Source organism: Anser brachyrhynchus (assembly GCF_964034855.1).
Source record: "Anser brachyrhynchus genome assembly, chromosome: 10".
NCBI classification, from domain to species: Eukaryota; Metazoa; Chordata; class Aves; order Anseriformes; family Anatidae; genus Anser; species Anser brachyrhynchus.
In genome coordinates this window covers 16,340,608-16,362,880 of record NC_137705.1, presented here as the reverse complement: position 1 = coordinate 16,362,880, position 22,273 = coordinate 16,340,608, and the positions used below count along the sequence as shown (strand labels likewise).

Sequence of the window (22,273 nt, the reverse complement as noted above, 5' to 3'; positions counted from 1 at the left end):
GCAACTGCTTAGCATCATGCTCTGAGTGGCTGTTGATTTTTTGGTACTGAGATAAGAGCTGCCTTTTCTTTCTGAACAAGGCTCTGGTTGTGAGCTGCAAGGCTCAGTGAGAATCTGGCCCCCTTGACTTCTGCAGTGTGGCCTGATGGCCGGCAGGGCTGGATCTCACGGGTCTCTGTCGATGCCTTACCTCTAAGACATCCTTCTGTCTTCAGAGCTCTTCATTATTTTTTTGTCCGTGATTGCTCTTGCATAATCGTTCCACTAAAGTAGCGTATCAAAATAATGGAGTGAAATTGGACGCTCCCTCAGCAGATGTAAAATTTATTGTCTGCTCGTGCCTTTGTGCTGAAGTTAGGATCTTGGGTTTTAAAAGTCCTCCTTCTCCTGGCTATGTGGGAGTTTCCCCTAAAGATGTGGAATGTTTACTGCATACCAAAGGCAAGACATTATGCAGACACGAGGCTCCTAACACCTACAATTTCTAAACTGCATGTGGCCTGTGTGGATTTCCTTGTGCTGAATTCACATGGAAACACAAACACATGTGGCATTTTTGTTGCTTTTCTAGGAAATCACTGAGCACAGCCCTGCAAAATAATACTTCCTACTGTTAGCTCCACTATATGTGGGGGAAGGTGCTGCCTTTGTGTCCCAGGCTGCGGGAGCTGCATGCCAAGGCTCGTGAGTCACTCACCCTGAGTGTCTGGCTTTCCAGGAAGGCAAATCCCAATTTTAGAACCTATCAGAGACCGAAGAGCGCCGTGGGGAAATAATAAGGGAAAGGTCATCGAACGTTATCAGAACTGGAGGTTTCCAGTGGGGATAATGCCAGGAAATGTGTGATTAGAAATAGGAGAAGCTGTGTTGTGTCAAGACAGCTGGAATAAAGCCAGCAGGATATGAAATGGTTTCAGCCTGCTAAGGGTGAAGCAAGCTGGCAAGGCGTGAGTAGAGGAGATTGGGGAAAAAACGTGAGAAATTAGTAGCTGGTGTCTTGCTGCGTGTCTGATAGCACTGTACAGCTATCAGCTGCCCGGCCACCTCCTGGGAGATGCCAAGGGGAAGGGCATCTCTCTTGCCTCGGCGGCTGCCAGCTGAATCTTAGCAGGCGTTGACGTTCCTCAGAGCTCCCTGCTCCGCAGTCGCGGTCCCTTGCCACGCAGCCCATGGGGGAGAGGAGCACAAGTGAAGGGCAGGACGGGCACCACAGGTTGCTGAGGGAGAGCTTCCCTCTGCACTGGTGCCACCAGCCTGCTGCCTGTCCTCCTCCTTCCCGCTGACAGCCAGTGTGGCTGGAAAAATACCGCTTCTCGGGGAAAGCAGAAGTCACTTGGTGTATGTAGCAAGAACAAGAATGCTTCACCTCAGTGTCCTACCCTCCTGCTGATGTATCCTCAGCTGTTTTGTTTGATTACTTGCATGATTCTTTCTTTGGATATATTGAGCAAAATGTGTGCTACCAGCAGCTGCAGGGCTCCACCCCAGGGATGGCTCCATTTCAGCAGTGAAATCACACTGGAATGTGCATCTCATCCAACCGTTAACCCCACTTAACCTGAAAAAAGTTGCTCTCTAAGTTTGTCTTGTGTGAGAACAATTTATTAGCCTGGTTTTCGCTAACAGAGGGACCTGTGTGTTCTGTTCATGTCCCTGGTGATGCACCTCAGCTGTTAGAAGGAGAGCTAGAAGACTTAGCCATATTATGTTCATATTGGTTTGGGGGAGAAGACAGCAAAGTGGAAGAGAGAGCCAAGTTATTTAACAGAAAGTTCACTTCTGAAAAGCTAGTTGAAGATAAAACACTTTCTAAGATTGACCTCTTGGTCATGCAAGTAGTCCAGTGTCTTTCATGGCCTTTTCTGTGCCTTGCAAGTTTATCAGAGCTCTTCCATTTGGGCCTCTTTTCTCTTGCTGTGCCCTAAGCCTCCTTCATTTAAACATTCTATTTAACTCAACTATTGTGCCTCGTTTAGGTGGCCTCTGGTGTTGCATGCGTAGAAACACTTTCTTGCAAGAAACCTTAAAAAGTCTGGCTCCTACTCAAACCCCGAGCAAGTGTCTGCAGAGTTGTTATCTCCGACGGCATTGCAAGTGTCACCCAAAGTGACCTCAGTGTGTTGGCTACTCGTACTGCAAGACTGTGGTAATATTTCTTATTGTGAAATATTTCTTATTGTGGCGCTGGCTATGTGTGAGAAGTTGGTGTTTGGTTCGTGATAGCCCTAAAAAGCTCCTGGCAGGGAACTGCATCCTCCAAGTCCCGCTGGGAAGCAAATGCAATGTCACCAGACGTGTCCCAAGGCTTGGGCACAGCTGCATGTGATAACGCAGGGTATTTGGGCATGAGTATTCTGCCGGTAGTGAAGTGGTACGAGTTACCAGGTGTGCTTGCTCCACAGTGGTATTGCCAGGGCAGGACATGGGTGCTCCCAAGAGGCCCACTGGTTGTTTCAGTCCAGGTTATCACCTCTCTTGTGGTTCCGTTCTACACTTTGGTCTCCTTCTTTCTAAAAGGACTGAAAACTACATCGCTGGTTCAGCACATTACTGATTTTAAACAGTAAATGAAGAGTTTTTCAGCAGGTGGCTCTTTTCCTGCAGCTGGTTTGTCTTGAGCTGTCTTTTCTGTCACCCGCAGTAGTGGCGCTGCTGACAGCTCTGGGACGTATCAGGACAACTTTAAGTCCTTTCTAGTGAATGACTTCAGAAATTATCATTGTTCCTGAAAGGAGGTTTTGGTGAGGCGGGGGTCAGCCTCCCAGGTAATTAGTGACAGGACAAGAGGGAATGGCCTCAAGTTGCACCAGGGGAAGTTCGTGTTGGAAATTAGGAGAAATTTCTTCTCAGAATGGTCAGGCATTGGGACGGGTTGCCCAGGGGGGTGGTGGAGTCACCGTCCCTGGAGGTGTTCAAGGAAAGGTTGGACGTGGTGCTTGGGGACATGGTTTGGGTGATAGTGGTAGTAGGGTGATGGTTGGCCCAGATGATCTTTGAGGTCTTTTCCAACCTTAATGATTCTGTGATTCTTTTGCTCATTGTATTTGTTGTTTTCTTTTCCTGAAATAATTTTTCTGGAAACTCTTATTAGCTCTTAGTCAAGTTGCTGCAGCTTTCATTCAGTGGTTGTTTGATTTGGGAAGGGGCTTGAGACAAAGCCAAGGAACACCAAGCTTCTTGATATGTCCAAAAGCAGTTGATAGTCTCCAAAAAGACATAAGGAATGTTGGTGACATGCTAAATTTTCAGTTTTCTAAAAAGTAAGAAAATTGGGAAGATCCTAATGAAATATTAACTAATGATGGTTCTGCCTGACAAGCATTTGCACCGTGAGGCTGTTATTTGGTCTGTAATTACATCCTCAACACACCACAAATTCCCCTGCAGGCAGAGCAGGAACCTAGTAAGTTTTCAAGCAGTAGAAAGATTCCAGCCAATTCCATAACTCCCCTTGGTGATAGTGGAAAGCCTGGCTCTCAGAATTGGGGTTTCTGAGGATTTCTGGAAAGGAATATTAAATACCTGGCTTTCAGGGACCCATGGCTTTATCTGCTAGCAAAGATGAAATATCAGTAGCTGTTTTTAGTAGTTTAGTTGATACAAGCACCTGTGAAGGTTTATTGGACGTGGAATGTGGCTTGTACGTGGCTGGAGGTAAATGGTGTGTAATCAGGAGTGGGCTGTCACGGCCGGAGCCTGCAAGTCAGTAACAGCCCGCGCTGTGCTGTGCTGACCCAGCGAGCTCAGCAAGCCTGGGCTGCATCCGTGCTCTCACCGTGCACCCAGCTGCTGCCGATGGAGACAGCCACGGTGCCACTGCCTTGGTACCAGCTGCAGCGGAGCCTGCTCAAAGTCCGGGGTGCCAGTATGGGTGCTTGAGTGTTGGATGAGCACCTCTGCTGCCTCTCTGAGCTGTTCAGCTAAAGGCGTTCCCGGGAACATCAGCCACCGTGGATGCGTGCTTCAGGAAGAGAGACTTAGTGCTAGCGTCAGACTGGAGCAAAGGAGCAGCAAATCCTGGCTTGCAGCGTGGCCCAGCCCCAGGCAACGCAGCACCGTAAGGCTGCCTCTGAAGCTGTTTACCAAACCTGTGAAGTGTAATTTAAAGTCCTTCCAATGTTTCCAGGTGCACAATATGAAGTGTGAATTACATCGCCAGGTACTGTTGTCTCTCATACAGGTTTCTTGGGGCACATTGGCTTAGGTTTCTGAGAAACGCCTTGCTTTGTGCAGCATGGGAGGATAGGAGGGGAGCAGTGAAAAATCCTGAAACAGGGCCTTGAACTGGTGGCGTAAGTTTTTCCACTGAGCTGCTAACTTTTGTTAGCAGACTAGACTGATGGGTACTAAACAGGGTAAATAGTCTGACCAAAATGCTGTGGGAATCAGACACTTCAACACCAGAAAGCCAACATTTATTAAAATACGCCATCTGATGAGGTGACAGCTACAAGTTATTCCCAGGGAAATCCATTTAATTAGTTGGAAGGAGTTGGGATGTTTGATCTTCCAAAAGAGAGACTTCGAGGGCTGGTAAATATGAATTCAGGAGAGAAATTTTGCGAGGTATTCACAACGCCGCCTTCTCATTCAAACTGGTAAAAATCATCACAGCCTTCAACTCTCTTGCTCCTCCGTGAACATGATGAATGCTCATTCCAGCAAGTGCTTCAGGTTCATGTTTCATCTGCAGTCAGCCCATTTTTTCCTATGCAGCTTCTTTTGTTGCCAGAAAACTCAGGCAACCTGAAATCGGGTCAAGTCTATCACAGATCAGTGGAGAAGGTGCACATCAGATGTTCACAGTAAGCTGGTAAAACCATGACCGTGATCTCTGTGCTGTGTGGTTTCAGGAAAGGAGGGCTCCCTCTTCCACTAATGGTGCTGTTGGTTTTGGAGATTCATTATCCCAGCTGCAGCTGGTGTTTGGTTCCTTGTGGATGCAGTGCATTTGACACTTTTTTTCCAAATTCTTCTCTTTTCTGTGCACAATTCTTCTCTATGCGTATTGCCAGAGCAGCCAGCCGTAGTTCTGTGTTGCAGACAGTGTTCTGCATTTTGTGAAAGCAGGGGGTTGATCCGCAGGAGGATACTTCCAGCTCAAAGGATGTATGCAATTTCCACGTTCACGTAAATGTACAAATGTGTCACAAAAATTGTTCCCAAGAAGCCTGGGGCAAGGATTGTACTTGGAAAGGTTCTGCCATTCGTAAGCGACTGTCTTTTGGCCATTTCTCCTGCCTTCCTGCAGTGCCTTAATGAGCATGATACAGAAATGTCTACTCCTTTACCTTGCATAATTAGAATTTGGATTCAAATTCACTGTTTCTTTTGTTAATTCAACCTTTGAAGAGGGTAAACTCTCCCACTACCTGCTTCGTGGGTACAGGATAATGGATTTTATTGTGATTGGGTCATAACAAAAACAAAACAAAAACCATCACTGTAGTATATCTAGAACACTGTTATATGCAGAGGCTGTGGCATGAGTGGGCAGAGGTTTGAGACAATTTTGAGGTAGACAGTGCCTTCCCAGTCTGCCTGTCAGCAAGTGATGTGAAATGTCCCTGCTTTCCTCTTCCTTACAAAACTCCAGCCCTTCACCCACCTCTTCCTGATGTTAAATATTCCTCCTTTGGTTGGAAAGTATCTCTGTAAGGATTTCTAGGAGGAAGGAGTGGAACAGCTAATAACAGTGTTAAACCTGACCTTCTGTGTATGCTTTCCCTGAAGTGGTGCATAAATTAACATTCTGGCAATAATACTGAGCCTGTTTAATTTTCTGTTTGACTAGAAACATTGAGAAAATGTCATGGTATTTGATTTCATCTTTGTCTATTTTTGCTCCTGCTGAATGAAGCTTATTGGGCTCTTGAGACCCAAGCGCATGCAGCGCGGCTGGGAGCAGGCTGGGTATAAAGGGGCACTGTCCCTCAGGCATGCGCTCCGCAGCCACGCAGGAAGTAGTTGGTTTTATATTTGAAGGCTGGCTGAGGTTCCCTGATGGCTGTTAATCCACTGGTTTGACTTCGTCCTGAGCCAGACCCAGTGCAACCTCAGAAGTCTTGGGGTTTCTGTTTGCTTCGCATAAGCATTCAAAAATGTGTGGGAAGGGGAGCCTGTGCACCAGGCTGAGCGTGCAGGAGCAGGACAGGTTGAAGGAGGGGCTACAGCAGCTAGGTATTTCTTCCTTCAGTAATAAAAAGTGGAACGTCCTTTCCAACATTGGAAGGGGCAAGCCACCTTGAAGGAAAACGAGCCCAGCCCAAAGGGACTCTAGTGTAAGAGGCAGCAGAGGATGTTGAGACAAATGTGAGAGAAGCTCTGGTACTGTCAGCATCGTTCTGGTGCAGCACGGAACGAGCTGCGGGCCTGAAAGCAGTCTGTGTCCCAGGGAGTGGGAGCATCCATCCTTGTAAACCAGGAGACAAGAGAATGGCAATGTCTCCAAGAAGATGTGATGGTAACTGGGCCTCCTTTTGACATTTTATTAACAGATCTTCATCATATTGTTTCCTTCCTGAAGAGGGGGGGAAAAAAAAGAATGAAATGTGTCCCTTTCTGTGTCTCTGCCTACACACACATGCTACTCAGCAGCCACTGCTCATCAGCATTTGCGTTTGGAGCCCCTGGCTGACGGTGACCATCCAGGCTGCGCAGAGCACACAGGGGAAGATAGTCACGCTGCAAGGGGCTTACACTCTAACCAAGATGACCAGCAAAATGTGATTTTTCTTTTTTCCTTTTCTCTTCAACAGAAGCACTAATTGTGCAGCTGGCTGAGAGCGTGCAAGAATGGCAGCACTAGCGGTGGAAGGGAGACCCAGATCTCCCAAGTACCAGACCAGCAGCTCCTTCAAGGTGCACCCTTCTGCACAGTATTTGCTCTGGTTGCTGTGTGGTGCTCAGCTCTTCTGTCCCTGAAGTAGAGCCTGGGCTGGGGCCAATGCTGGCTGCAGCTGATGGAGAAAGCCCCAGTGTTCTGGAGGTGAGCAGACTTCTTTTCAATGTTTCCTTCTGGGTAGCTCTGGAAATTTGGGACTTTTGGTCTGCGAGATTGAATTTCAGCTTTAAAAGATTGTTTGAAATTACCTGTTTGTTCATACAAATTAACTGTGAAACTGCTTTTGCAATTAAGCACCAGATATCTCTGTTAAGAATCACCTGCTACTACAAGTAACGTCCAGAAAATGAGTGAAATTCTGGCATTTTCTATAACTCCTTGTGCAAAGTCAGTGGCAGAGTTAGGCTGTCAGTTGAGACATGTCAACCTAGGAAAAGAACCTTAGTTCAACTTGATAATTTTATTTCTGTTGGGGTTTCTTTTTTGTCTGAATTGAGCTTTGCTGGAATTCGCACTGTTGCTGTCCCTGGTGCAGCAGAACTGGTAGCAAGTGACCTCTGGATGCAGATAGGTCTTCTTGTTGGGTGTGACGGCAGGGAAGGTTTCAACCAGCTTGTGCAGCCAAGGGTGCTCTTTTCCCAGGGATGCTGCTAATCACCCTGGCACTGCTTCTCTTGCTTTCTCCATTTCGTGTGGTATTGGTTTAAAAAAATGAAACAAATTTTTTTTCCACTGCTGGCTCAAAGTACTTTTGCTCATGGCAATTTTCATATTGTTGGGAGTAAATATCTGTATGTTTGAGTCAAGATTGGAGCCTCTAGTAAGGAAAAAAGAGAGAAACCAGACCGCAATCAACACTGATCTTTGTGTTATTGGTGGTAACGGTCTTTATATGACATGGTATTGGGTAATTCTAAGCAGCTTTTGTTCTATAGGGGTGTCTCTGCCCCACATTAATGCCCCCCTTGCCACAAAAAATCAATGTCTTATAGTGAAAAACAGATGGGGATGCAGACGTATTTTTGAGCGTGATGTAAAAACCCACAAGCATGAAGTAAAGTTTTCCCCTCCAGCACACGCTACCAGCAGCTCCTAGAATGGGGAGCTCCTGAAGGTCGGCCCTGTTCTGCGTGCTGAGGAGCAGATGGCTCAGCTTCGTGGGCTTCAGGCACCGGGAGTGGTAGTGGCACAGTCCCTCTGTGAGGCTTGGTCACTTACGATGCTTAGTCCCTTGAGGTAGATTTTCAGTAGCATTACTAAGAATTTATTTCTGGAAGTTGTTGTGAAAATGCTAAACAAGCTCTTAGGTGTTGAACAAACCGAGGGCTCTGAAGCCACAAAACTCCAGGGCTCTGTTTTGCCATGGCCAAGCCCGAGATGATGTGCTCCTGCTAGCCCTCGCTGCAAGATGAGGGGACGTATCTGGGCCATGTACTGTAGACAACAGGTGTGTACGGTGAATCGTGAGGGTCTGGCAAGGTATCAAGGGGTGAGAACCACCGTGTTTGGCAGTGCAACGTTAAAGGCTTTCTATAGTTGGTGGGGGTTCAGTAACAGTGTAAAATGATCATCTTTATGTCAAGTACTCAGCCTGGTGACTAGGAACCGAGGCTCCCTCACCAGCCCCAGCACAAGCTCACCAATGCCTTCCATCACCTGCAGGTGAAGCAGGTGGCAGGGGAGTTGCAGAAGGAGATGCTGGTAGGAATTCCAACTCAGGGCCGTGTCCCAGGTCCATACTGACTACCACTGTCAGTGACGTGACTGATGACCTGCTATCCTGGTTTGGATAGCGCCTGGCATCACGGAGACATGAGCTGCATCCAGTCCTCGTACAGCAGTGCACATAAATAACAGCGATCTAATGGTGAGTTCCTGCGCCGGTGCTCCAGGGCCCCCTTATCGCTGCAGATCAGTGGAGTCTTATGGGTGACAGTTCATAAATCCTGAGTTATTTACTGTGCACCACCTGTTTCAAGTAGTAAATCTCACTTTCATTTACCCAAAGTTAACTTCTTTTTAGAGGGAATAGTGTTGCCCGTGAGCCTTTTGGAAGATGTATTGATTACAAGTTCACAAAACTCAAGGCTAATGGACAGTTTGGGTGGGTTCCAGGACGTCAGGAAATCAGTTGTGCCCCTTCTGGCTGATCTTGAAAGTGTCAGGTCTCAGTAACACTATCCAGAGGCAAGCAGAAAAATGAAGCAAGAAGAAAACACTCTCCTGCTGTACGTTACTTGTCTCTGATCTGGGCTACACGATCAGTCTGGAGCGGTGCTGTGCATGAAGTTGGAGGGGTAATTACACAGGGCAGGGCACCTCCCAGTGGGGTTTGGTGAATTAGGAAAGCAAGTCAGGCAAACCCGTTTAATGTTTTGATACCACACATCAGGAAGGGGGGAAAGACTTCAGTCTCAAGGATACGAAGTATATTTTGCAAGCGCGATGTATCTGTAGAAAAACATTTTTGTTGACTACCAGATCGCTTCACTCCTGTTAAAACTAAGGGCAGCATTCACGTGGGCTGCATTAGTAAGGGAGAAGGATTTTCGCAAGCAAATATTTTTATCTGGAAACCAGATCTACCAGGAGATGCGAAAATGTAAAGACCCAATTCTTAGATCTCTTGCACCAATAAATTTCTGTGAAAGAAAAAACAAGGCTGATGCCTATGCTTGTGCTGCCTACAGATTGCAGGCAAGTACTTTCTTTAAACTCTGTTTTCTGAAATAATACTTTGGAAGATCTGTTTCATTCAGAACGGGAAATGAAATTTGTTGCAGGCACAGCCACTTTGCTGTATGGAGCTAAATGGATTGAATGTAGTTATCTGCCTGATGTACTCCCTGGGCATAATGGAGTCTTCTGACCACGTCAAAAGGGGAAGAAAGGCAAGCCACTTGCATTTTGTGCCTCTGTGGATAAAGTGGAACAAGATGAACCCATTTAATTTGCTACATGAAAGCAGACTTGAAGCATATTGGTTGGTGTGTGTTGTGGGTTTTTTTTTCTAGAAGCCAGTGGCATGGGTATTCTTTCTGTGCTTGGCAAATGCATGTCACAGACAAGCGATCCCACCAGATAATGTTGTCACTAGCACTTAATGTCAAACGGGGCTCTTGTAAGTCATCCTTGCGGCTTTGACTAATGAAATGCCGAGTGAACTGATAAGTGTCCCTTTCACAGCCAGCCTGACAAAATGTGGGAAAAGCTACATCTGAGCAGAAGCCTGGCTTCTGTACCCTTCCATCACTCCAGGAGATGGGATGGGATTTGCTCTCTTAGCTCTAGCTGGAAACAATGGGCACATGATGGGTTGAAGGTGCACTTACTCGTTTATTTGGTATTTCAGCAAGGCCTCATTCAGAATATGAAATTGTAAGTCTTTTTTCCTTTTATTCCCAGAAAGGATTTAAGTTTGAACTTATTTTTGCTACGTATTTGTGGGGCTTTGGGGTATCAGACCCCAAGAACACTTTGTTCCATGAGATCTAGTGATCTCATCTCTCTGTACCCCTGCTCTCTTTCCCATTCTTTGCATGCCATGTCTACACAGGCTTCAGGTGTTTCAGACCTTCAGTGGTTTGCTGATCAAGTCTTTATAGCCTTATTTTCCATAATCATTTTAGTAGTTGCTTTGAAACCTCTGTTCCAAGCTTAACCAGATGTGAATTACAAGCCAGAAGCTCTTGAATAGAGCCTGTATCTAGAAAGAGGCAATTTTCCATACACCACAAACAGCAAAACAGACTTGCATCAGTGGAGTTTCTTGTAATACAAGTACTAGTGGTCCCTGTACAGAACTAAATGGATCAGACTGAATTAGGTAGTGACAAAGATCTTAACAGAGATATCAAGGGTACAGTAAACACAAAATATAAATGATCTCCTCCAACCCTACCTGGAAACCCTGCCAGCTTGGGCTGTTGTACCATGCCCCGTGTGGTGGAATTTCTTGTCTGGAGACACATCTCAAAAGAAGAACCTGATCACGTGTCACTATTTGAACTTACACAGCCTCAATCCTGCCTTGAGAAAAAGAGATTTTGTTCCAAAGGAAGTCATGAATGTTTGAGTCTGCGCCTGTGCATCCCAGTGAGTCCGACCAGCCCAGAGGCAGGTCCTGCCAGGGAGAGGGCCGCAGCAGGGCAGCCTTGTCCCAGTGGCTTCCCCGTGTCAAACAGTGGGATGAGTGCGTTTCCCCACAGCTGACAGCTTCTGAGAATTCATCAGCATGGGACTTTTACCCCTTCACGTGTGGTTCTTCAGTAATTGTTGTGAATGAGCTCAGCTCCGAGTCATTTAGGATCTTGTCAGAGTGTTTGTGCCTAAATGGCCTTGGTGGGGCAGGTGGATGTTTTTCCTGAAGATGGTGAAATGAAGCTCTCCAAATGCTGGGTGTGCCAAAGCTGTGCCCTCAGGCCAAAAACTTGGTCAAGAGCCACCACGTTACAGGCACTGACCAGGTGATTTTCCAGAAGTGATTATAGTAAGGAAACAGAAGACAAAGAGGAAAGTGTCACTTCAACATTATAGATGGTGTTGGGAGGAGAATACCCGTGTTAGTGGAAATAATCCATTTACTAACAGCATGGGTTATGCCAGTAGAAAAGGGTTTGTCCTGCTTTCACTTGGCTTCTTTCCAGTGTGAGTAAAGGTGTATTGCAGACACAGCCTGTATGCAATGCGGGCTGGCAGGGATGAGATAAACCTCTGTTAGAGGAGCAAACTCTTTCATCTGGAGAGAAGACCCGAAATGCCTTTTCCAACCCACTTAAGAAGGTGAGGGCTGAAGACTCCTTCCCTGCTGGCTGACAAATTTCATTAGGCTCAGCTTTCACACAAAAGTAAATTAAAGCTAAAGAAAGCACAACAGGGAAAAGTCCCATCATCTCACAGCACGGCTCACCTGCAGAGAAGTCTTTTTTTGACAATTCTTTTTTTTGGTGTTGTTTTTAATTTCCTAATTAGAAATAATGATGTGTTTCCTGGGTCAAGAAGACCTCCTTGCTGTGAAATATTAGACCACTTTTGACAGTGTAACTAAAAATAGGCAGACACGCACACGTGTATGTGCACACATTAGCAAGAATAAACATGCAATGCTTTTTGCTTAATTATGAACATACTTTCTTCAGAAGAAAAACGCCTTTGCCTCTAGTTAGTTGTTTCTCAAGTAAATAGTGAGAGGGAGTTTTCTGAAGAACAGATGGACTGGAATGAGGAATAGAAATATTTTCAGTCAAAGAGGGGCTGGATGATGTAATAAGCCACAGGAACAAAGTTCAGTTATTTTGTGCTCTCATCCAGACCTCAGAGCTGAAAATGCCTCTGTTGTTAATTTCAGATTCATCTGCTTTTGAAGGCTGGCTCTGTCTTTAAATGCTATTATAATACAGAGTTAAACTGAGCAAATAGTGATTGAGCAATGATGGAAGAATATATTTGTCAGTGCTGGAAGCGCGTGGGTGGTGTTTGCACTGCAGACGATAGGCCAGATATGTGTTTGATCGTGCTGGAGGCAAAAGGATGTACCTTGAGTAACCTTAATGAAGGTCCTCAAGACCTGCATCTGCCTGGCTGACGTGAAGCTGGCTTTTGAGGCCTGGCCTTTGAGGGCTCGATAGCTGCTCACGAATGCTTCTAGACACATGGCTAGCTCTTGTGCTGGTGACTGACCTCCTCCCTGCTCCGCTCACCCCCAGGGCTCTGCTGTGAGGGCTTGGAGGTGTGCACCTGTCCCACGGGGAGAGGGGAGCTCGTGCAAGGCCGAGGCAGAAGGAAGGGGATGAAGGAGTGATGGGGGCCTTGCTCAAGAGCTTGGTGCAATTTAGTACACGACTGTGGGGTGAGAGTTAAAATGACGGCAGTTGGAGCTGTTTGGTGAGCCTTTTGCAGTCAGGCCGGACGAGGCTGCAGCTTCTGAGGGAGCCCAAGCAGACTTCGCCTGTCTTAGCTCTAGCACTAGTGGTCATTTATCCTTACACTGTTCTGTTAGAAAAATGCCAAATGGTTACAAGGTGCTCCCAAAGGAGAATACAGCCATGATGGTTGTGTGACATTGCAGTAGGCCAATTTACTCAAGTGGAGAAATCTTTATTATTTTAAGAGCTCCTTGGTAAGTAAAGACATGTCTGCCAGTCCATCCTTTGGCTACAGACAGAGAAGGCTCTCATGTGCTAAGCACAAATTCCATGGAAGGAGACAGCACTGGCAGAAGCACTCCTCAACAGAAAATATGTGCAGGAGGAAGGGCAGGTATGTGGTATGGAGTCTTGAATACTTGCCAAGGAGCTGGTCTATGTATTTCATCTCTCTGAGGAATCCCAGAGTCTGTGTGGTACAGTGAAGGTCCTCTGAGATGGAGCGTTTCTGGCCATAAGTAACGTTCCTGTTTACTCCCACTGACGCTTTATGTAACAGTCCTGCTCTACTCCTGACTGCTTGTCAGATCAAAAATAGCTTTCCTTCTGACGGATGTCTTCATGCTGGAGGGGAACCGTGGGGATTTTCTTGTGTTATAATACCTGTTCTTGCTGTTGGTCATATCAGTGCTGTCTTCTGAAGGAGCGTGGAGGCTTGAAAATGGATGATGAAGGTCCAGGTGCTGAGTACCCATATTTTTTATTTTTCCTGGATGTTTCCTTATCAGAAATAAGGATTTATAAGAACAAGGTTGTTTCTGGGGGAAAGAGAGACTATGATCAGTTAGGTGCTTTGAGGAGTTTTCCCATTAAAACACAAAATAAAAATCCTGATATCATGATCTCGACTTTACATTGGGTTTCTGACTTTGCCATGTAGTGTTTTCATTTACATTGTGGAAGGCAAGGCTGTTTGTGCTAGGAAAATGATGCGAAGGCAAACATCCAAGCATGTCCGTGGTACTCAAAACTGATGATACATTCCAGCTGCCTACGACCTGATCCCAAATCAACTGCTCATATGGCAGCACCAACTGGAGGGATGTTTAAATTGCCTTGAAACATTTAAAAATAAATACGTTAATAACAATAATAATAATAAAACTTTTAGTCCCTATGTGCGGTTTCTTCTTCCCCTTCTGTGAGAAGTGGAAGGTACAGCACTGCTGGTGAAATACCATGGTTCAGTGCTCCAGGGGCCCCATCACAGCGTGAGGCAGGACCTGAAAATCGCAGCAGCATCTTAAAGCAATTCAAGGTGTCAACAACCACGTTTCTGTCGGGAAAGCTGCTTTGAGGATGCACCAAGCTAATCTTCCAGCACTCGCTGAGGTCATGCCTCAGCTCATGTTCAATGAACAGCAAAGCTTGTGGTGGTGAGTTGGGCTCTGATTCTTTCCGAATCTTCTACCTCACTTGGAGATTTACCAGGACAAAAGTTCCCACTGGATCGTTTTGAGCCATCTTCCTTCTCTGTTAAAGAGAGGAAGAGAGGCAGCAGCTAAAACTTGATCTTGTTCAGAAGAGCTCTAATTATTTATGTCCCTTTTATGGACTGCTGCTTCCAGCAGCTTTCTCTCATGTTGCGGTTGTGGGTTGCACTGACTGGTACTGCTGTGTGTTCAGCTGGGCAAATATCGCCTGCCATGCTCCATGAATGTCCTCCCTTGATCAAAAAACTAGAGTTTCTTTCAGCTGTGTTTATTTCTCTCTTTGTCTGCTTTCTTTCCATCTCCACCCATCCACCATACCCCTACCAGTAAGACCTGCTGCATGCTTTTTCTTGATGCTAACACAACCAGAAAATACAGTTGCTTTTAATTTTGTGTTATTTTTTGGACTAGACCTCCAAAAATTGTGCTTTCACCTCTCTTCCTCATATCTGCTCAGTAAGCTGTTTTGAGATATTTCAAGGGATAAATGTCATGTTCATGTATTCCAAAACTCCAAGGCCTTGGTTACGTGGGGGATGCCTGCCCAGAATAAGACAACAGAGGCCGTTACACCCACCAAATGCTTCCTCATCTGGACACAGCCCTGCTTTGTACTCTCAAAATGTATGGGAAAGAATACACCTGAGTACAGGCACAGACATGTGGCACAACATGTTATCTTTGTGTTTAAAAAAAAAAAACGTTTTGCTGGTAGAACCATATCTGCACATGGGATTGCTGCCAAGGCAGCTCCATTGGTGAGGATCACACCTCTTTGTGACCCTGACCAGCAGAGCTGTGCTGGGAGAAATGCTTGTGCACCCATCACCAGTCATTGCTTTTCTTTTTTTTTTTTTCTCTTTAAAAGGACTCTGCTGATGGGAAGCAGGGAAGAGCGAGAGACCTGGAGTGAATTCCTCTGCTTCACCCACAAAATAGCTCCCATGGGAGAGGAGGGGCTGATAAATGGGGTGTGAGTTTGAGATACTGATCCCCTGACAGAAATGCGTGTTGGCTGAAATGGTGTGAATCCAGGCTGCCGTTGTCTCTTTGGTATTATTCCAGGAACATTACTCTTGTTACAGCTGGAGAAGAGCCAGGCGAGTTTGGTCCTTGGTGGGAGAGGATAAGCATTGTGTGGTCCCAGCTTTCTGCAGCAATCCTGAAATTCAGCCATGCTTCAAGACTGCATTGGTTATTTCAAGCCTGCCAGTGGTCAGTTGACTTTCTTCCATTTAGCAGAATCAAAAGAATCATTTGCAAAATCACCCAGTGACACAGATTCCCACTGGAACGGCATCTGGGCTTAAACTTGCTTTGGATACAAGTTAATTTTGTGTATTCTATTTTAATATATTTATGGTCATGCAGTCCTACACCTGCCTGCTTCTGCCCCGCTCAGCTCATGATCAGGAACCACACTTGGCAGATCATTGATGTGGAATTGAAAGCACCAGCAGAAGCATCTGTTTTTCATATCCCTTCACCACACAGGCAAATCTTAAGTGTTACCAAAGTCTCTCTAATCCTCTTTGGCATTTTAGCTCTGATGTGAGCTTATTGCTGTGGAGTCTGTGTGCTGGGAGGTAGCTGTCTGTGCCATCTTCAAAGGAGACATTTCTGTGCTGGCACCTCCTGGGTTTAGCCCTGGAGCACCAGTATTCTGCACCCGTTGTTCCTAAGTGTATATTCCCATTATCCATACCCGTATCTAAGTTGGGTGTTTGAGTCTCTAATGCCTTGGTGCAGTGGTTTTTGTAGGTAGATAATGCAACCTGTGAAAAGGTCCTTGTCCCTGGTTTCTTTGATAAACCAAAGAGTTCCCCAAATCCTCCTATTCTAGTACTTGAGGCCTGGTCACCTGCTGTGTAAGGTCAGTGTGTTCAACTCGTGCTTCAGGTTTCATGATGTGAGCTTGAGCTTTGTATTCATTGAGCTCTGATTTGGATGCCTGTAAATATTTCCAATATGCAAATGTCCTAAATTTGGCAAAATTAAGCTAGAAATCTCATCAGAGCAGGCTTTCAGGTGCTGTGTCCCCAACTTCCCTTCTAAATAAGCTGTCTTCAAATACTTTATGGTAGTGCTCTTGGGATTTTGTCTTTTCTACTCTGGCCTCTCCCCAGAACAGGAAGAAGGAGAGAGAGATGCTGGAAAATGACAAATGCAAAAATAGCTTGTATATATGTACTTTTTTTCCAACCCTCTGAACAGGATTTCTTCAGATCAAAGTTCAGGTCATTGCCCAGTGCCTGAGGTTTGTTATTTTTCATCCTTGCAGCCCGGAGGATGATGGAACTAATACGAAGCGTTGCCAGCTTCTGTATGGACATTACTTGGATCTATGAAAATGTGCTCAGTGTTTTCCGAGTGTAAAGAGCCAAAAGAAACCACCTTGGGGTACCATGTGATGTTGTTTGCTTTGACCCAGGATAACTAAAATGAAAGGTCTCTCTGAACACAGGCTGTTCAAAACCATCCAAGTTTTTTTTGCATGTACATGTGAAGAAGGAAATGTGGTGTTTACAGGGGCACTCTGAGCTTTGGCTTGTGTATTCGTCTCTGTGTTTGTGTGTCCAGACAGAGTTTCCCAAATGAAATTGATTTTGGTTGTTTTAGCCCAGCTTTTAAAGGTGGGCAAACAGAGAGCTCATCTCACGAAGTACACAAATTGAGCCTTCTGGTGGAAATGTCAGGGCAGGAGGCTCCTTCCAGCCGGTCCTGGTTGTCAAGTGAAGTCTTCTGGGTTACATCTGGGGAAAGTTCTTGGAGCCCTGGGAGGTGCTGCTGTTCAGCCACAGCGTGCATCAGATGAACACAAAAATGCCGTGGAGCTGCTGCTGTTCCTGGCCTTCAGGTAGGACCCATGCCCGCAGGGCTCCCAAGGGCTGCTGCCGTTTGGGGCTGAGCAAGCCAGGATGGTTCGAGTCTGGGTCATGTGCACAGTCACTGAGAAGTGCTCAGTTGGATCAAAACTTCAGCGTCGCTTCTCTGGTTCTTTGTTTCCAGCCTCAGCTTTGTACTTTGTACTTACAGAGATGTGCTGTGTGGGGCTAAGGCAGCTGGAGCGCTGCCCGACTAGGATGGGTGCATCTCTGCTGTGCTGTTTCAAACTCTCTGACACCAGACCTGGTCCTGCAAAGGGCTGCACGCTGCCGGCATCCCTGGGGCCGAGCCTGAAGTACTGCCTAGCTGTCATGTTCAAGCAAAGCTGCAATAGAAACCCATTTCCCAGAGGGGCTGGGTCGAAACACTTCTGTTCCAGTCATTCCAGCTGTTCGATTTAATTTCTTTTCTTGCTACTGTTTCTTCTTTCCCTGGTCCATTGTGCCTCAAGGTAAAGACTGGCAAAAACCCCAGCAACTGCTGGCTAAGACCCCTACACCTCTTACCTGGAGGGAGTTGTGCTGGCTTCCCTGTGCTGCTGCCAGCTTGCTGGTGCTGCATTGCACCTGCAGCGCTGCGTCTCTCTGCAGTAAGAGAAGGTCTTTTTGCTCTGTATACTTGCACTTCATCCTACTAGGAATAACTATAATAGGAATAACTGTTTATTTTCCTTCATGCTTTCCTCGGGATGGTGCTGTGAGAGGGACTGGGGAGCTATTAGCTAGTCAACAGGCACCTCAGAAGGCAGCTGCCCAGTTTTCACAGCCTTGTGCGCAGGCTGATGGTGTCTGTCTGTCTTAGCACACAGTAGCTGTTGGTTTGAGGGTGATGAGAGAAGTTGGAGGGTGAAATGCTGAGAGTAGCACTGCCTATTAAGCACAGTCTCAGTGTCAGCTGCCTGGAGACCAACGTAGTGGTTAATGGGGCACAAAGGCACGAAGTGGCCTCGGTACCTGCCTCACCGCCGCTAGTTTTCCTAGTGGCGCTCAGCGTGGCCGTGTGTCGCTCCGGGTTGAGCTGGCAGAACAAAGGGACGTGGTGACAGTGCCTGAGTGCTCAAGGCAAGAGAATTGAGGGACGCAGAGCTGTGACATTACGGGAGGGGATGTCTCCAGGAGCAAAATGTGCGTGGGTCAGAGCAGTGTGGTTATATGTGGGAACATGTTGGCCATCTGTGAATCAGCTCCAAAGGTGATGTGCATTGAAACAAAAAAAAAACCAAAACAACAGAGCATGTTGCATGCACCAGGACTGCATAGCAAAGCGGGCATACTCCTCGGTTGGATGTTCTCTCTGTCGGCTCCTGGAGGACTTCTAAGTGGCAGTTCCTGGAAATGAGGTTGGTCTTGCTCACCTTGGTTCTGCATTAACACAGCAAGCATCTGCTAAAGCACGCTATGTGGTGGACACCTGAGCACAGGGAGGAGCATCCATGTCTGTCCAGGTTGTCCAAGTCCCAGTCTTCTTCTCACCACCCGTCCCTTGCCCAGCCATTTCTCCTCCTCGCTGCAATCGTTTACAGCATTGCTGACCCTCTCCCACCGTGCCCTGTGCGTGGCTCTGGGTTTCACCCAGCCGTGCCTGCCCAGCCTGTTTTTCTGTGCACGTAGGTGGCAGGGGGCTGTGGCTGGGGCACCGAACAGCACCAAACTCCTCCAGCCTTTTTCGGCATGAATGTGAACAGAAAAATCACTCTGTGGTGTGTGGTGCTCACGGTACCTGCAGCTGAAGCTTGAAATGATCCCAGCCGTGGCCTGACGCAGATCGAGGTGTCTAACCTAGCTGCCGCTGCCTGCTGCAGGGCTTCTTCCCTGCGGTGTGCCAGGGCTTGTGTCCGATGGCACTCGCCCTGCATGGCACAGGGGCGTTATCCCTGCCCCGGGAGGGGCTCTCCGGGCAGCCATCTGTGCTCTGCCCGCCCTGACATTGCCTCTCCCCTGCCTCCCCTCATGACAAAACGAAGCAGGGAGGATTGAAAGCAGAAGGAACATGGCTGCGGTGGGGAGGTCCAGTTAGATTTATTTGTTGGTGCAGAAGCCGTAATTAGTGATTAGCACTTCATTGACCTAAACTCAAGGGTTTGCCTTCCTGGTTTAGTACACCCTAAATAGCTCAGATGTCTTGGTATGCAGTGGAAGGATATACATGGGTGCCCCCCCACCCCCCCTTTTTTTTTTAATAATCTCAGGCTACAGGAGCTTTGGTTTTAGTCCTTGTATTTGCAATTACTGCTTGAGATGAAAAGACCAGTCCTCCAGCACACGCATGCAGCCTGTGGGGGTTAATGAAGCAGCTAAATCCAAACAGTATCCTCTCCTGTCTGTGCGCTATGGGGCACTCTCAACTGTTCGTAGCTTTATTTTACAACCACAATTTCTTCTAAACTTAGCAGAGCATACGCTTTGTCAGGAACTGTTCCTATGCCAAGTTTCAGGTTTCAAAGGTTTGCCATTTTTGAGCTATTCCCTGCTCCTTTCCTTCTGTGCATCTCTCTCTCACTCACACACAGAACTTTCTTTTTAATGTAGAAAATTGTATTTTTTCCACACATTTGTAACTTAAAACATCTGAAGAGGTTTTGCTCCAAGTTTATATTTAAAAGAAATAACGAAAGCCAACACTGGCAGAGAAAGTAGTGTGAAAACTTGCAGCTCAGAAAATTCAGGAACACCATGGGCATTTGCAGCAGGGGACTAAAATGGAAGTCCTTGCAGCCTACCTTCGCAGGAATCCGTTTGCAACATTCGGTAGGATTATAGCTGCTGTACAGAGTTGTAGTCCTGTTTGGGCAACTTAATGTGTTCTGCAAAGCAACGAGAATTACTTGCTGGCAGTCCAGTTAGTTGTTGGGATCCAGAATCTTCAAAACCGCTCACGAGGCTGAGAATTCATGTATTTGAAGATCTAGCTGGGAGGGCTGTGCTGGGATTTTCTGGCCCAAGAACACATGCAGACATCTGGGCTTTCTTCATAGCAGTATCGTCAAGCCGGCAGCCTTGTGGGGCACTCCATCCTGCCTGGCAGAATTTTCCACCATTCCCTGACGTCGTGGGGCTTCTCCACTGGCTGTGCCCCAAGGAACACCGGTGCAGTACAGTCAGGGTCCTCTCGAGCCTGGTGGGCACACTTTGAGTCTCTGTAACCTACTTCTCGATGGAGTGTAGGCGCTCCCTTGTCTTGGCTTTAGCTGAAGCGTGGTGTTGGGTTTTGGTGGTGCGGTGGCTGCTGGTGAAGGCAAAGAGCTGGAGTTTGGTTTTCATCAAAAACAGAAGTTTTTCTGGTTTAATAGCCCATGAGCCAGCTGCTGCCATCTCCTGCAGATTCCCTTCCCACCCGGCTCTCCAGAACACCCCAGCACTTGTTTTACAAGGTTTCACAATGCGTACATCTTCCTTCTGTGGACTCACTGGGCTCCAGCACGGAGTTGCTCTTTCATCCGCAGCACAGTCAGCTGTGTGGCCGAACGCATGAGCTCTGTAGGACAGGACTGGGAAATAGGTCATGGAAAAAGACATGCATACATCTTCTGCTTGCTTTTTATGTAGCAGTAAGTTTTTTTGGCTGTAGTCCATGATGCTGGGACCCAAATGGCAACTCGGCTCCACAGCAGGACGTGGAAGCTCACAGAGATACTGCTCCTGCATGTATCTAGTTTGTGTTTGGCTCAAGATGTCAGCCTTCCCAAATTACTTTCCATGGTGCTATTAGGACTTGTGCGTCCAGAGTTATGGATTCATTGGTGTGTACAAGGATTTGAGGTGTTATGCAGTTAATCCTGGCTATAATGCCAGCTACAATGAGATGTGGCTCTGAATCAAAGCTGCAAGTTGGCCAGCCCCCTCTTTGGCGAAGTTCTTGCTTGTTTCCAGATCCGGATGAGTTATGTCTGGCTTGAATCTTTGTAATCAGGTGAATTAAACTCTTGGGCTTGAACAGGGCAGGTATTTGTAAAACTGTGAAACTGGAGTAGGATCTAAACTGGCCTAGTTTAAGCTTAATTTTGTTGTCTAAACAAGTTTCTTCTGGGAGAGAGGTGGACCTTTGGGACCAAATTGTAGGTTTGCTGCCCTGAAAGGGATAATTCAATATTTCATCTTTAGGCCTGGCAAGTTTTGTTTGGGTGCAACCCACCTATTACACATGAGCATGAAAGATTCCATACGCTTTCCATAAAAATCTTCCAACCCGTCTGCTTGTGACACAGAGTCCCAGGGAACGTAAAAGCTGAAATTTACAGTTTTTTTGAGCCAGTGAGCTCAAATGTACCACTTCTCACCCTGTCTTAAAATGGGGGCAGTCTTTAAATGACAGGTCCCCTCCCTGGTAGGTCAAAGCCCAGGCTGGCTCTCAAGCAAGGGCTGTCTCAAACCTGAGGTTGTTTCAGGCTTTTGGCTGTTTAAGTATTTGTAATTTCAAAAACAATCTGCTGTTTTTCTTCAAACCAGCCTTGTTTGGTGTGTTTCTCAATTGCATTCCATTTGCTGTCATGTGTGGGCACTGCATACAGACAAATCCAGGGATGATATTGTTATCACTGGAGACAAACTCTTAGAAGCGGTGCCACGGTGTCGCAAAAGCCATGGAAACCCAGAGTAAGAAAATACTCTTTCATTTACCACCTACCACAACACAGAGATGCATTTCAGGGCCTAGGCACTGTTAGACACCGTGCACAGTGTGCAGCTCCTGTTGGAACCCGAGGAAACGCTGCACGTTTTTATTTTTGAGTTTTGCTGCTTTGGGACACGCCAGGTTGGACACAGGAGGCTCCTTTGTGCCTCGGTGTCCATAAGCAGCCTCATTTGATTCCTCTGCCGATGGACAGCTGCCTCTTGCGAATTGGGTGCTGATGAGTGGTCACCCAGCTGTGTGTCAGTGCCGTGCAGGTGGCAGGGCCAGGTGGAGCACGCATAACACACCGGGAGCCTCTCGTCCTGCACCGGCCACCCTCGGTCACAGTGCCCCCATGCAGCTCTATTCCTACTCATTAAATATGCTTAATAAATAAATAGCATGTTCTAAATGCGTAGGCGGGTTGTCTAGCACAGTGCCGGCCGTTCCAAGCACGCTCTGAAGTTGAAACTGTCTGTTCAGCTTGGCCAGGATTTATCATTAGAGCCGTATGGGCTAGAAAGCGTGTTTGTGGCTGGCGTGCCAGCTTGCCTGAATAGCCTGCAGTGTAATCT

At 46.8% G+C, this 22,273-nt stretch overlaps 1 protein-coding gene across 1 annotated transcript in view; it reads left to right on the top strand.

The window, feature by feature from the left end:
- The window catches only part of LOC308200551 (uncharacterized protein), a 293,039-nt gene that overhangs the window by 163,866 nt on the left and 106,900 nt on the right, over window positions 1-22,273 (top strand). Inside the window, exon 15 of the mRNA XM_080606455.1 lies at window positions 6,759-8,711. The gene's annotated coding sequence lies outside the window, so the exon portion shown is untranslated. The remainder of the gene's footprint in view (window positions 1-6,758; window positions 8,712-22,273) is intronic.